Here is a 12,802-nt window from a genome sequence, read left to right on the forward strand (position 1 = left end):
TGGGCCAGGATTTTTAAACTGGATAATGTTATGACTTTGGATTCTGAATCCTAATTAATAAGCAGCCAGTGCGACTGTGCAACACTGTCCTCTATTGGAAAGAGCTTACCAGACCACCTGAAGCACTGCTAGACGTCCTCTGCCTTAGCTCACAGGAAAAAGCCCAGTCAGTTTTTAGGGCTTAACATCTTGTGATTTGGCTGATGTCGTCTGTGTGGGCTCCCTCAGCATTATGCATCACCCACGAGTTGTTCCAAAATATCATTGTGCTTTGACTTTGCTTTCTGTTTATTCAGTACTGGCAGCAGTAAAAAGGCTTTGCACAAGAGAGCCATTGAATTAATACGAGCAGATTTATTGTGCAGGCTTTATAATCTTTCTTGCACACCACGCTCAAAACGTCCAATGCATATATTAGTAGAAAGGATGCACGCTGCGAGGTGCCCCATAAATACCCCGGTGCCTCTGTAGATGGGGAAGCCAGTGACCTTCTGGAAGCGATGCAACTCATAACTCCACCTACTTGCAGAGACAGGACCCAGGATAAAGCATCATTTTTAGAGCTGCCATCTCTAGAGACTTCTGGGAATAAAAGAGCTGACTCACGGGTGCTACAGAAGAAGGACGACAACTCATAGCTTGCTGGGAGGAGGATAATAGCACGGTGCAGTGGCTGGCAGCCACCTACCTCTTGCACCATCTTACCTCTTGCTCTGAAGAACTGGGCAACAAGGGGCTGTTGCTGCAGCAGGGAGGAGCGAAGCTCCATGTTAAAGCAAAAGAGATCCAGTAGCACCAACGCTGCCATCTCCTCCAGACCTGCATGCGCTTCCCTCCCTCCTCCTCCCCAAGGAAAGACAATGTTTCCTGGCTTTACCGCATGGTTTGCCATTCTTCCTCCCACGTATTGCTTTTATAAAATCGTATTTTTCTATTTTCAATCTAATTTCTTGTCTTCAAGGGCATCTTTCTATCATAAGGGGAGGAGATGGGGAATACTTTCCTCAAACTCAGGCTGTTTTACCTTTCTAATGGATGCAGTTTGAGGAGGCTAGCAGAAGTCACACATCCATCTACTGGAAAAGCCACAGCCCCTTCTCCAAATGGCAATTGGCCCAGTGACACCACACTGGGGTGCGAGATGGAGGAAAATAATAAGACCTCTTTCAGGATCTGATCTAAAGTAAAGGGACATCTTCCTGCTGATGTGTGACCTGGGTTCATGTGCTTTCTGTTTGAAGAGGGCAGACTCTGTATGTCACCAGTGCTCTGTCATCTCTGCCCACTCAATGCCAGCACTGGTGACACCGTCCTCAATAAGACTGGCTGCAGCAGGCAGAGTTCACGCCTGCTATTGTGAGGGGCCTTGCAGTCATTAGTCTCCGAAATTGCTTTCCATCGTGTACAAGAGACATAACAAATGGCTAATTTAATAAAATTGTGTCAGTTCATTCAGCCAGAGAAGCAAGGATAATAGCAGCTGATTCTGGAAAAAATTGGAAGTCACTCAGATATCATGGGTTCGAACTTCTTGTAGTGGGAGCGGCGGTGCCCAGGTTTCAGCTGGTCCCTGCTTTCTCCTCTCCGCCTGCTGCACCGTAGCAGAGGGAGAGGAAAAACACAGTGGCGTGGCTCTGGGACAGCAGGGAGGCAATGCAGCTAAACAGCAGATTGCAATAGGGATATTAACCTCTTCACAAGTTCCTGTTGTCAGGAATTCCCCTGTCCTCATACCATTAAATTAAGAGCATCCACATCTTGGAATCAATCCCAGCAATCGCCAGTCCAGGCACCCAGTGTCCAACCGCTGCTTTCTCCACTCTCCCTGCTATAGCGGTGCCAGTCCTAGAGTTAAATGGGACGATCTCCCCCTCTCCAGTCCAGCCCCAGCTCTTCATTCCAGCTGTGAAAGCTCTGCTGTCTTTTTTAACGAACACAAGAACGGGTCCAGATACAACAACCAGATGTGGGACTCCCATAGCAGAGACCTGAAATGACTCTGGCTGCAGGAGCAACCCAGGTTAGAGAAGAGGCAGATCTGGCAGCAGAAAGCAGGAGAAGCCTGGTCTCCTGCACAGGTCTGCCGTGCTTCAGACAAGGACACAGACACGTTGAATCAAGCACCACATTACACAAAGCAACACCGGCAGCAGAGCAGATTGAATTTTTTCACTGGACGTTATGGATACATAATCCTTGTCACCACCGCAATAGCAATCGAGGCTGAATCATCAGCTTCCACGTTACCTTAAAGGTGAAATTAAATGTTAAAATAAAAGTCATTGAAGAGGCCCCTCCCACCTCCTTTTACCCAAGAATAAATCTGAATAACTCAGAGAAGCCTGCTACCAGATGAGCAAACAATTTGATCACATAGTCTTGCGGATGTAAGATCTTTAATAGATTTTTAAACAGTCCTTACCCAGTGACCTTTAAACAAGTTGTAGTTATCATGTGCAAATTCATTATTTCCTAAAATGTTTTAATTTTATAATTAACTTGAATACACTACTTGCATTCAATCTAGACTCAGAATGAAACTGAGTGGCACTGAAGGAAATTGTGTGGATGGAGAATGCTGATTTTCTCGCTTTATCATTTTGGCTGTATGAGACAGTAGGGTTTGCCCCAGGTGCCTGCAGCTGCCAAAGGCTTCCCACTGCCTGCAGTCCTTCTGCCTCTGCAATGCCAGACCACAGCCCGACCCGGCTTAACGATGCTTCCCCCCATCGCAACGTGCTCCCAGCTGTGCTAAAGGCACAACCGCTGGGCAAAACATCTGCACGAGTTTTCACCTCCTGGTGCCAGCAGAGAAAATGCGTTCCGGCAAAAACAAAAAGTTTGACGCCTGCTTGCCTGTGGCTTTTTTTTTTTTTTATGGATTTTCTGGTGTTCGTTAGGTCTCCCTATTCCACCCAACCGTTTCTTCTGAAAAATTTTCCTGGGAATTTTAAGCCCTGACAGAGAACTGGAGGATGCCCTTGAAACAGGTTCAAAAGTTGCTGGGGAAATGGAGGCAGACTAGCAGACAGGAGTCTGAACGTGCTTTTCTTAATTCTCCCTTTCCTGAAGGGTTTTTATGGGTCCACCAAAGGCCATTGGGATTCCCAGGAAAGCCAGCTAAAAGTCCCATTTCAGCTGCCCAGGGCACCGGTCCCGTTCATAACCCGCTCCCGCGCCCAGACCTGTTCCTAAGGTGGATGTTCAAGTTACGATCAAGCGTATGGGATGTCATGAAACCCTGCTGCTCCTCCCTGCACAGATTCCTTCCTGCTACCCTCGGCCAGCTCTCTGCATCATGCTGGGGCTCCCCGCTCCTCCCTGAAACCCTCTCCCTTCCCTGCCACCTTTTCCACCTCATTAGGGACCTTGGTAAGTCTCTGAGGAGCAGTTGAGCAGAAGTCCCTCGTCCCTGAACGCATGTTTTTTAAAGGAATGCAACACGCAAACCAAGAGCAAAAAAGCCAGACAGGCACCATCCGTCGCTGTCAACACCAGAAAAAGTCAAGCTGGAGGTGTGGGAAGCACCCATTAACCCCAGCAGCATCCTTTTTATCACCTGATGGCTTTGCAAGAAGGGGCTCTCATGCATTCAATAAGGCTGTCGTGGTTTAACCCCAGCCAGCAACTAAGCACCACGCAGCTGCTCGCTCACTTCCCGCCACACCTGGTGGGATGGGGGAGAGAACTGGGGAAAAAAAAAGTAAAACTCGTGGGTTGAGATAAGAACAGTTTAATAGAACAGAAAGGAAGAAAATAATAATGATAGTAATAACAATAATAAAATGACAATAATAATAATAAAAGGATTGGAATATGCAAAACAAGTGATGCACAATGCAATTGCTCACCACTTGCCAACAGATGCCCAGTTAGTTTCTGAGCAGCGATCCACCTCTCCTGGCCAACTCCCCCCAGTTTATATACTGGGCATGACGTCCCATGGTACGGAATACCCCTTTGGCCAGTTTGGGTCAGCTGTCCCGGCTCTGTCCCCTCCCAACTCCTTGTGCCCCTCCAGCCTTCTTGCTGGCTGGGCAGGAGAAGCTGAAAAATCCTTGACTCAGTATAAACACTACTGAGCAACAACTGAAACCATCAGTGTGTTATCAACATTCTTCTCATACTGAATCCAAAAACATAGCACTATACCAGCTACTAGAAAGAAAATTAACTCTATCCCAGCTGAAACCAGGACAAAGGCACACAGAGAAACACAGCTTCCAAATAATGAAGAAAAAACCCCAACCTAGTAAAATCTGCTATGTCTGAATACTTGCAACTTCTTAGTAAAACAGTCTCAAGTCTCCCCAGCTCCCTGCCAAGCCCTCGGCAGCTGAACACCTGCACACCCCATCTGTCCCTACCTTCGCAGATCACCTCCTACTTCAATCACTTGCCACCAACCTGTCCCTCACTGCTTCCTCCGGATTACTTCTCTCTCCAGACCTGATGGGACCAAAACACTCCAGTCTGCACCATTTGATTTCCGATGGAACCTGCCGCAGAGTGCAACCTTGGAAAAAAAACAAGCACTCGCTGGCAAACTGCTTGTCCATGTTCTTCATGGGTTTGCTTAACTACAAAAGCTCGTGCTGCCTCTGGCTTGGAATTTAGGAGGCCTCGATAAAAGTTAAAAGCTCCAGCACCAGCAGAAGTTAGAGGGGGGGAAGAGGCACCATCAGTTGTGCCCCTGTAATTCAGTGCCTATTAAAAAAATACAAGAGTTTGGGAGGTCTAGACAGGGACAAGAAGAATTGGGCATAGATGGAAAATGTAACCTTTGATGAGTGACAAGTGAGATTATACGGATGAATACTAATGAGAAAGCTTTGAATAATTCATACTCGGGGTTCAAGGTAAAACGGTTTAACCTGATACCTTAGTAGTTTTGCTATCTTGCTGGCCTCAGGAATATTATCTCAAAGAACAAGATCCGAACATAACCAAGGTTTTAGATGTTAATTTGTCCAGAGGTATTTAAAAATCAAAGCTCGCTCACAGTTGTCTAAAAATTGCAGTGCAAGCACTGCAGGTCAGACGGCTTTCCTTCAACCCCAGCCCTCCAACCTTGCCCCGTGCCCATCAGCGCTTGCACCAGCATAACTTTTCAGCATTATGCTTCAGAAAAAACCTAGACCACAAATTCTCACAAAGGTGAAAAAAACAAATTGGAGGAGTTTTGATCACGATGCTCCAAATCACAAAGGAAAACGCATTTCTTAGGGCAAGGTTATTTATCTAAGCTCTTCCCAGGAAGAGCCCAGTTTAGAAACTGGGCGCAGTTTCAAAATTTAGGATTACATTTTATCCTCTTTCATCTTCTGCCTTGCCGAGTCCTTCACAGCACTCATTTTAAATCTTGAAATAAACTTATACCTTTAGACAGAGTCCCAATTAACCAGTCCTCTGAGAGAAAGCCCTCTGTTCCCCCAGTGAACAGGAGGAAACCTGGACAACCACCAAAGTTATTTTTAACTGTACTGTAACATGTTAGTACAAATTCCACTTTCACACATAGCCTTTCAAGTGATATAAAAGATGACAACAAGTGAGATAAACTGGGAAGCAGCAGCCATTGAGGGCATGAGAAAAAAACTCTCTCGCGCGCGCCAGGCAGGAGATAAATCCAACATTACAAATTAGCACCATAAATATTACACACATTTGCAGTGATTTATACACTTATTTTATCTAAGCCAGGCATTTCTTGCTTTCTAAGGAGGGAGAAGGATAGCAAAAGGATACCCATCCGTCCCAGGTGCTGCTGCCTGCATTGGGAACTTTCTGCTCACCCGTTACAATAATGCCACGGAGCTTGCCAGGGTTTTTTTTTTTATCTGCAGATCACCACATGCTTATACAAATGTAAATAAATCGGAGATTTATCCTAAGGACAAATTTGTCTCATTCAATCTGGTGTTTCAGTGCTTCTGCTGCACTTGCATATCAGAATTGCAATGCAGCTGCTATATCAAGAAGCTGTAAAACACAGACACATTTGCCTATAGCTTCCTTTTTGTATTCTTCCTTCCTCTCTGGCGAACTTCACATCACCTTTCGTACTTTATCACTGTGCTGCATAATGTCTATCTCTGCAGAATTGCTGGGCTCACTACAGCACCTAATACAAAATATAAAGTATTGCACTGTGCACCCATGCAAAAGGCCAATTTTCATTAATCAAATATTCAGAAGAGTCAGTGCTCTATTATAATAAAAGCTCAGAAACCAGAGTGTGAGGAGAAACACATAAGATGGAGTTTCACCACATGACATGCTGAAAAAATTCCCACCGGGAAAATCTCAGCACTTCATTTCAGAGCAGCCATCAACCAGCTCCTGCTGCTGGTGGATGCTCTGCACCTTTATCACAAATAAAGTACAATAGCAATGAATATCTGTCTGTCTCTAGTAAAACGCATCCTCCCTTACTCCCTTACCTGCTGGCAGCAGGAACTCCAAAATATTGCATAGGAGGTGTTGCAGTACGCTTACTGCACAATGCAATACAAATCCACTGAGGGGATGAGCTGTTGCAATCACCCACTGAAGAAAAGTCACTTAGAGATGTAACAAATGACACTTTTCGTTTTGTAAACATGGTTTAATCCCACCTTGCAACAGCCAAGAGGGTGAGAAGTAGCTCCAAATGCTTCCAAAGGCACTGACCCCCATCAGGAGGGGACCTGGCGCATCCCCCAGCCACCAGCCTGGAGGAACCAAGTTGCACCAACATCCAATCTTGCATTAACAACTGGGTATTTATTTAATACACCCAAGCCGCTTGATTTGTGTCTTTTCATTTCTAAAGCTTCCAGTTTGGCAGCAGAGGACAGTCAGGACATAAGGACAGAGAAATCGTGAGCTCACATTTAGCAGGCGCGGGGGCAGGACAACCCAAGAAGTTCCCTTGAATTGTTCATATTTTAAAAGGTGGGCTTTCCCCCTCGCCACATCCCCAAGTTTCCACTTACAATTTTATATGCCAGGCTCCAGCTGGATAATCCTGCCAGCCCAGGATTATACCAGCACCCTACCCATAAAAACCTTCCTGCAAAAAAAGCTGCTCCGCTCACACCTAAACCTTGAGGGTCTCCTATTCCCAGACCTTCTGTGATGCTCTGGGCAGCTTTTCAGTTTATTCACACAACACATGCTCCACTTCAGCAGCTCCCCGTGACATCTGAGCCCCAGCAAGAGCTGGATACATGGAGAACAGCACCCAAAAACCCACCAGACCCAACACCCACCGCAGGATCCACGTGCTCCAGAGCACGCTGCTAGCCGAGGGGTGTCACCCCTCCACGCCCGTGCCGTCCACTTCCCAAAAAGAAGTCATTTCCCCAAAATAAGTCATTTTGCAAAGTGAAGGCTCTAACCGAATTCTAAATTTTAATTCTATTTTATGCAGTACTGCAGAAAAGTGGACACTGAAAAATTATCTGACTGGGAGCTTAGCAATAGAAAATCATAAATCATCCTGGCAGTTATATAGTTTTCTTGTGAGGTAGTGCTTATGGGAGTAGCTGTTAACTAACGGAGGCATGCGTTTGGCACTGGTGCTTTTCAGAGTCTCCAGTCAGTAGGTGTAGTGACTATCGATTTGACTGCAGTGTCCCGGTTCTGTATTTACAGCCTTTTCCCAAGGGACAGGGAAGCAGACGTGAAGGTCTGTCACTCCCAAAGGTCATTTTGGGACCCAGTAAAGGATTTAGGGGTTGGATCCTCTGTGAGAAAAATAGTAATAAAACCAAAACAGAAGTAACAGGCAGCAAGAATACAGAGAGACTACTTATTGTTTAATTAAATCTGCAGTGAGCACAATGACAGGAAAAAAAATAGGAAATTAATTCATTGTCTATATAGCAAATGAAACTAATGGATGTTTGGGGAGGTTTTGACAGCAAAGAAAAAAAACAAACCAAAAAACCCATGTGAAGCAGGAAATTAGACTACTTTTCCAGACTCTACAAGGCCCCATTAGGCAGAACAATTAGCAAATCTTTCAGCAGATAAAAATAGAAGAGCTTGTGGTCACACTGCTGGATTTTACCTCAAAAAACACTCATGTGCGTTGAGTCTTATGTAGAATTTTGCCAAGCGTGTCAGCTATATTCCCAACTGGAATAAACTGATGGAGCACAATGGAACCAGGACAATTTATCCTAGCTCATCTGTAATGCTACAACCAATATTTGTTTATGAATAGATCCCTTGTGCTAAAAGATGAGCTGGTTTCAAACTTTTAAAAGATTTTAAGTCTCCTTCAGTTGTGAATCAGGAGGAATGAGCAGGAGAATGTTCCGCAAAGCTACCAAAGCCTGATTTAAAACAAGGAGAACCGAGACACCTAACTCTCGATTTAAGGAGTTACTTCCTGAAATATTTATTTTCCCAACAAATCAATAGCTACAAATCCACAAATCCAAATGGATAAAACTATAGAGGAAAAAGTAGTTTGCTTTAGAGCCACTAAAATACTTGAGTTGTGCAGCTTAGATTTAATCCAAAAACATTAAATGCGAGCAGAAATGTATCAATACTGACATATCTCACAACCACCATCATATAAAACAGTGGCTGTTTGTCAAGTTAACTTGCTTGCTAATTACCCACTATAAAAAAAAAAAAAAAAAGGAGCTAAGCACACGTAGGTGTGGAAATGTTTCAAGAGGGAGCTGGAAAAAAAAAAAGTTATTTGAGCATTTTGCATTTTAATACTGCTCTTACTGTTCTGACTGCTCTTATATTTAATTGCAGTGGTTTCAACCACATCAGGATAATCAATCATCTCTTTAAAATGTAATTAACTCCTGCAAGAAACTGTTCATGAAGGGAATTAAGAAATTTACTGTCTGAAGCTAAATTTGGGGTTACTTATAGCTTTCTTCTACTTATAGAAATATTCTAGTACCGGCACATTAACTTCTAGCTCTGCAAGTGTTGCTCAGGTTATGTTTCTGCTGAGGGTGGGGAGAAGTGGACCTTCGCAGGAAACACAGGAAAGAAGGAAGGACATTTGGGGGTTTTTTCAGGGTTGGGTTGGGTTTTCTTGGGAGAGAGAGGGGGGTGAAGGCAGATTGTCTCTATTGTCTGGAACTTTTAATGATTTTTTTTTTTTTTTTTTTTTTTACAGTATATATTCCGCAAAGATCCTCTAAAAGGAAAAGAAGTGGATAAGTTTAAGTCAATAATGAAGCTGCTCATGAAGAGGCAGATTTCATCTTTGCTTAATACAGTAGTATGTTTTCTGGCTCGGTACTTACACACGCTCCCCTCCCAAGCCCTAACCGACCCAGCCTTTGCCTGCATCACCTACTTGATGCACAGCAGCTTCCAGTCGGAAAATTGGGAGTCGCTTCCCACCCATGGGGATGAAACACCAAGCCAGCTAATCTATTTGCAATAAATATCATCTTTTCACCTGTGGATGGCCTACAAACTTAATTCTTTATCAAATTCAAAACACACAGATTCCTAAACCCAACTTGGAGGCCCAGTTCAGTCTTTTTTTCAGAAAAATAAAGCCCACAACAAATCAGGTATGTGAATTATAACAAGAAGTTGTTCTCCACCAGACAGCATCCTCGTGAGCTTCCATTATGCTCTGACATATGATTTAAATGGGAGTTAAAAGATAAATATTCACCAGTTATTTGATTTTATTAAAGAAGTCTTAAAAATACCCTTGATATACACTTCAAACGAGACTGTTGCTTTGCAGCTGCCTGAACTGTGGCATTCACCACGCAAATAATAAAAACGAGGGAGAGAACCAGCAAAGGGATGGCAGATAAACATCACTGCCTTTCAGCTTTCTCTGAACCAGAGGCAGACTAGGCGTTAAAGAAAAAAAAAAAAATTAAAGAAAACTTTGCCTTAAAGAGCTTCTGTCAAAGCAGCAGCTCACTGAAAGCTTTTTCTTGCTCATTTGCACCACAGCCGTGTCCCAACGCGGTTGGCCCCGGTGAGGATGATGTCCACAAGAAAAAGTTTCGGGCAAAACACGGCAGCTCTGGTTCCAGCCACACGCAATGGCCAAAGGAGGGCTGCAAAAACCTCCCAACACAGAGGGTCTCGGTACCCCCTTCTACAAAAAAACAACCAGCCTCACCATTTTCCGTGTTAGCTTACAAACAGCCATGCTAGTTACACAGAGAGGTTTTAACAGATGGAGCAACCAGCTGGAAGTCAGATACTACTTTCCCTATAGCTGGACACATACAGAGCTCTATTAAATTTTAAATTTTAATCAGAGAATGTCAAGTTCAAAATTAGACTTAAGCCTCCGATTTTAAGGTTTGGGGAATGAAATATATTATCAGTCATAAATGCCCTTTATTTGAAGGAGATGGGGAACGTCATTCTTGTTTTAAAAAGCAGGCACATAGGCAAGTCTTTTCCCCTCTATCCCTCACAAAACACACGAGTTCCGTGCAAAAGACTTGAAGCAGGGTATCGCACAGCCAGGCCAACAAAATGATTTTCAAAAATAAAACAAAATAAAAACAAAAAAGCCACCATACCTAAGGCTTTTACGTGAGAAACCTTAACAATAACAAGTGTAACTCAAAACAACCTTTCTGCTGCTGACAAGACTTTACTGTAAATGCTAACAGACTCTCATATAATGCAAGACCAGACAAACACCCTCCTCGGACCCCCACCCTGTGAGACCAGGGACCTCCAATGCCTCTCCCATTCCACATGAGCCTTTACCCTCCAATTACTGCGATGTAATTACAAGCCACCCACCACTGCTGGGATAAGAGCACAGGGCAGATCCTGAGCTAAACCCAGCACACCCTGGGGACACAACAATTTTTGGGGGGGTTGCAGTTAGAGTGACAGGCAGGTGGCGATGAGACCAACACCTCTCCTGATGTACTCGCACGGCATTCCCGTGCTTTGTGGAGATGAGGATGGAGACTTCAAACCTGCCGTGCTCCCCTCTGGTCACAAGGGCTGCATGGGTTTATAGCTTGTTTTATAAGTATCATTAACCATTGCTGCCCTAGGTAGGAATTCTTCATCTGTTTTTACTACATATGATAATGGGATTTTAAGAATTCCTTCTCGGACAATAATTTTCATATTTGTGAAAAAGCATAGGACTGTCTATAATTGAACATACAAGCAGAACATGGATATTAAAAATGGAATAACCTTCACTTCAGAAAGCGCCAATTTTTGGAACACCCAGGAAAAGAAAGTGCCTTCGCAGGAGTGCGGGGGTCTGCGGTGCAAGCTTCCCCGGCTGAATTCAGCTCAGCTCGGAGAGGCTGCCCACCCATGAGATGTGCACAGCATTAAGGGATTCAAAAGTGCAATACAAGAAGTCCTCAAACATTTACTTGTATTATACAGATACTTTCCACACAGCAATGCTAAGATCCAGCCCGACACATGAAAGCCCTGATTCCACTTGAATATCTAGGAATTTTTTTTTTTTTTAAGAGTGCAAGCTGTGAAACAGAACAGACTCAGATTTGCAGAATACAGTCACTTCTACTTTACTCTTTGCCTCTTTCCTGCCATGACTAGAGAGGGACCCAAGATGCAGAGGTTTCATTTGAATTATTATGCCGTGCATTTCAGCAGAGAGGGATTCGGCCTCCTGGCTCAGACCTGTTGCAGACGGAGCCCAAGACACAGAGCACCGACGCGCAACCGGGCATCAAAGCACAGGGCTGGAGGGAGAAGGGAATATCTGCGTCAGCTCTCCCTGAGCAGACCCAGCTTTTCTAACACACGGAGGAAACAAAGGGGAAAGAATCGGCAGAATTAATAAATGCAACTTCCCACCTTCCCCAAGAGGAGGAACCCAGGGCTGATCCTTGGTGCCTGTTGCGATGCAGGGCAGGTACAGCCCCAGGGCCGTGCATTTGTCTCGGTACTAATCTGAGATGAGGATTAACCCGAATGAGTAATTACGGCCCACAGTCCCTGTTACTGGAGCACAATCCGGCGAACCAGCGGACTGGATCAATATCGGAGTCTGCACTCTTAAGAGGGTACCTAGAGTCACTTATTTTGGCACACTTGGTGTCAATAAAAGAGAAACACCTTTGGCTTTCTACTTCCTAGCTTAAATAACCCTGACAGCCTAAGCAAAAGGCGGGATAAACGGCAAGTATCTCTATATAGACAAGCACGTGGCTATTGCCTCAGACCCCGAGTAAACCTTTCCAGCAGGCTAAGGCTATTCAGCGGTGAGGGACTGGTGTGGGATGTTATTCCAGCTGGGACAGACTATGTTGTTGTCACTAAAACCAGAAGACTTATACCCTGAGTGAGGGTTTTCGGTAGCTCTGTCAAGTCCTAGCTCCACTTACCACATACAAAATCTGTGCTGGATACACGGGTAGCATGAGGCACGTAAGAAACATCAGAGTGGTCATTACACAGAAAGACATAGCTTTTGTAGATAAAATAATTGCAGTTCTCCACACAAGGTAGTATCTGCTAGGCAGGATGAGGAAACCCTGTGGAGCCTAAAGAAACTCTCAAAAATCCCACTCCGAGCCCTGACACGGCCCTACTGCACCCTGCCAAGTCCCTTCAGTCCCTTTTCTTCAGGATTTGACAAAAGGACAAATTAGATGCGTCCCTCCAACAGGCCACGAAACAATCAAAGGATGTTTTGTACAACGCAAATCCGGTTGTGTTTTTATTACACAGATAAATAGATTGAGATAGGATCCACCTCAACACTTACTTATAGTTTTATCACAAAAGTTAACAATGAATACTGTTCTAAATTGACATGGTCTGTCTTCCAGTTTATCAGTGAAGGGCA

The sequence above is a fragment of the Harpia harpyja genome, chromosome 20, assembly GCF_026419915.1.
Source record: "Harpia harpyja isolate bHarHar1 chromosome 20, bHarHar1 primary haplotype, whole genome shotgun sequence".
NCBI classification, from domain to species: Eukaryota; Metazoa; Chordata; class Aves; order Accipitriformes; family Accipitridae; genus Harpia; species Harpia harpyja.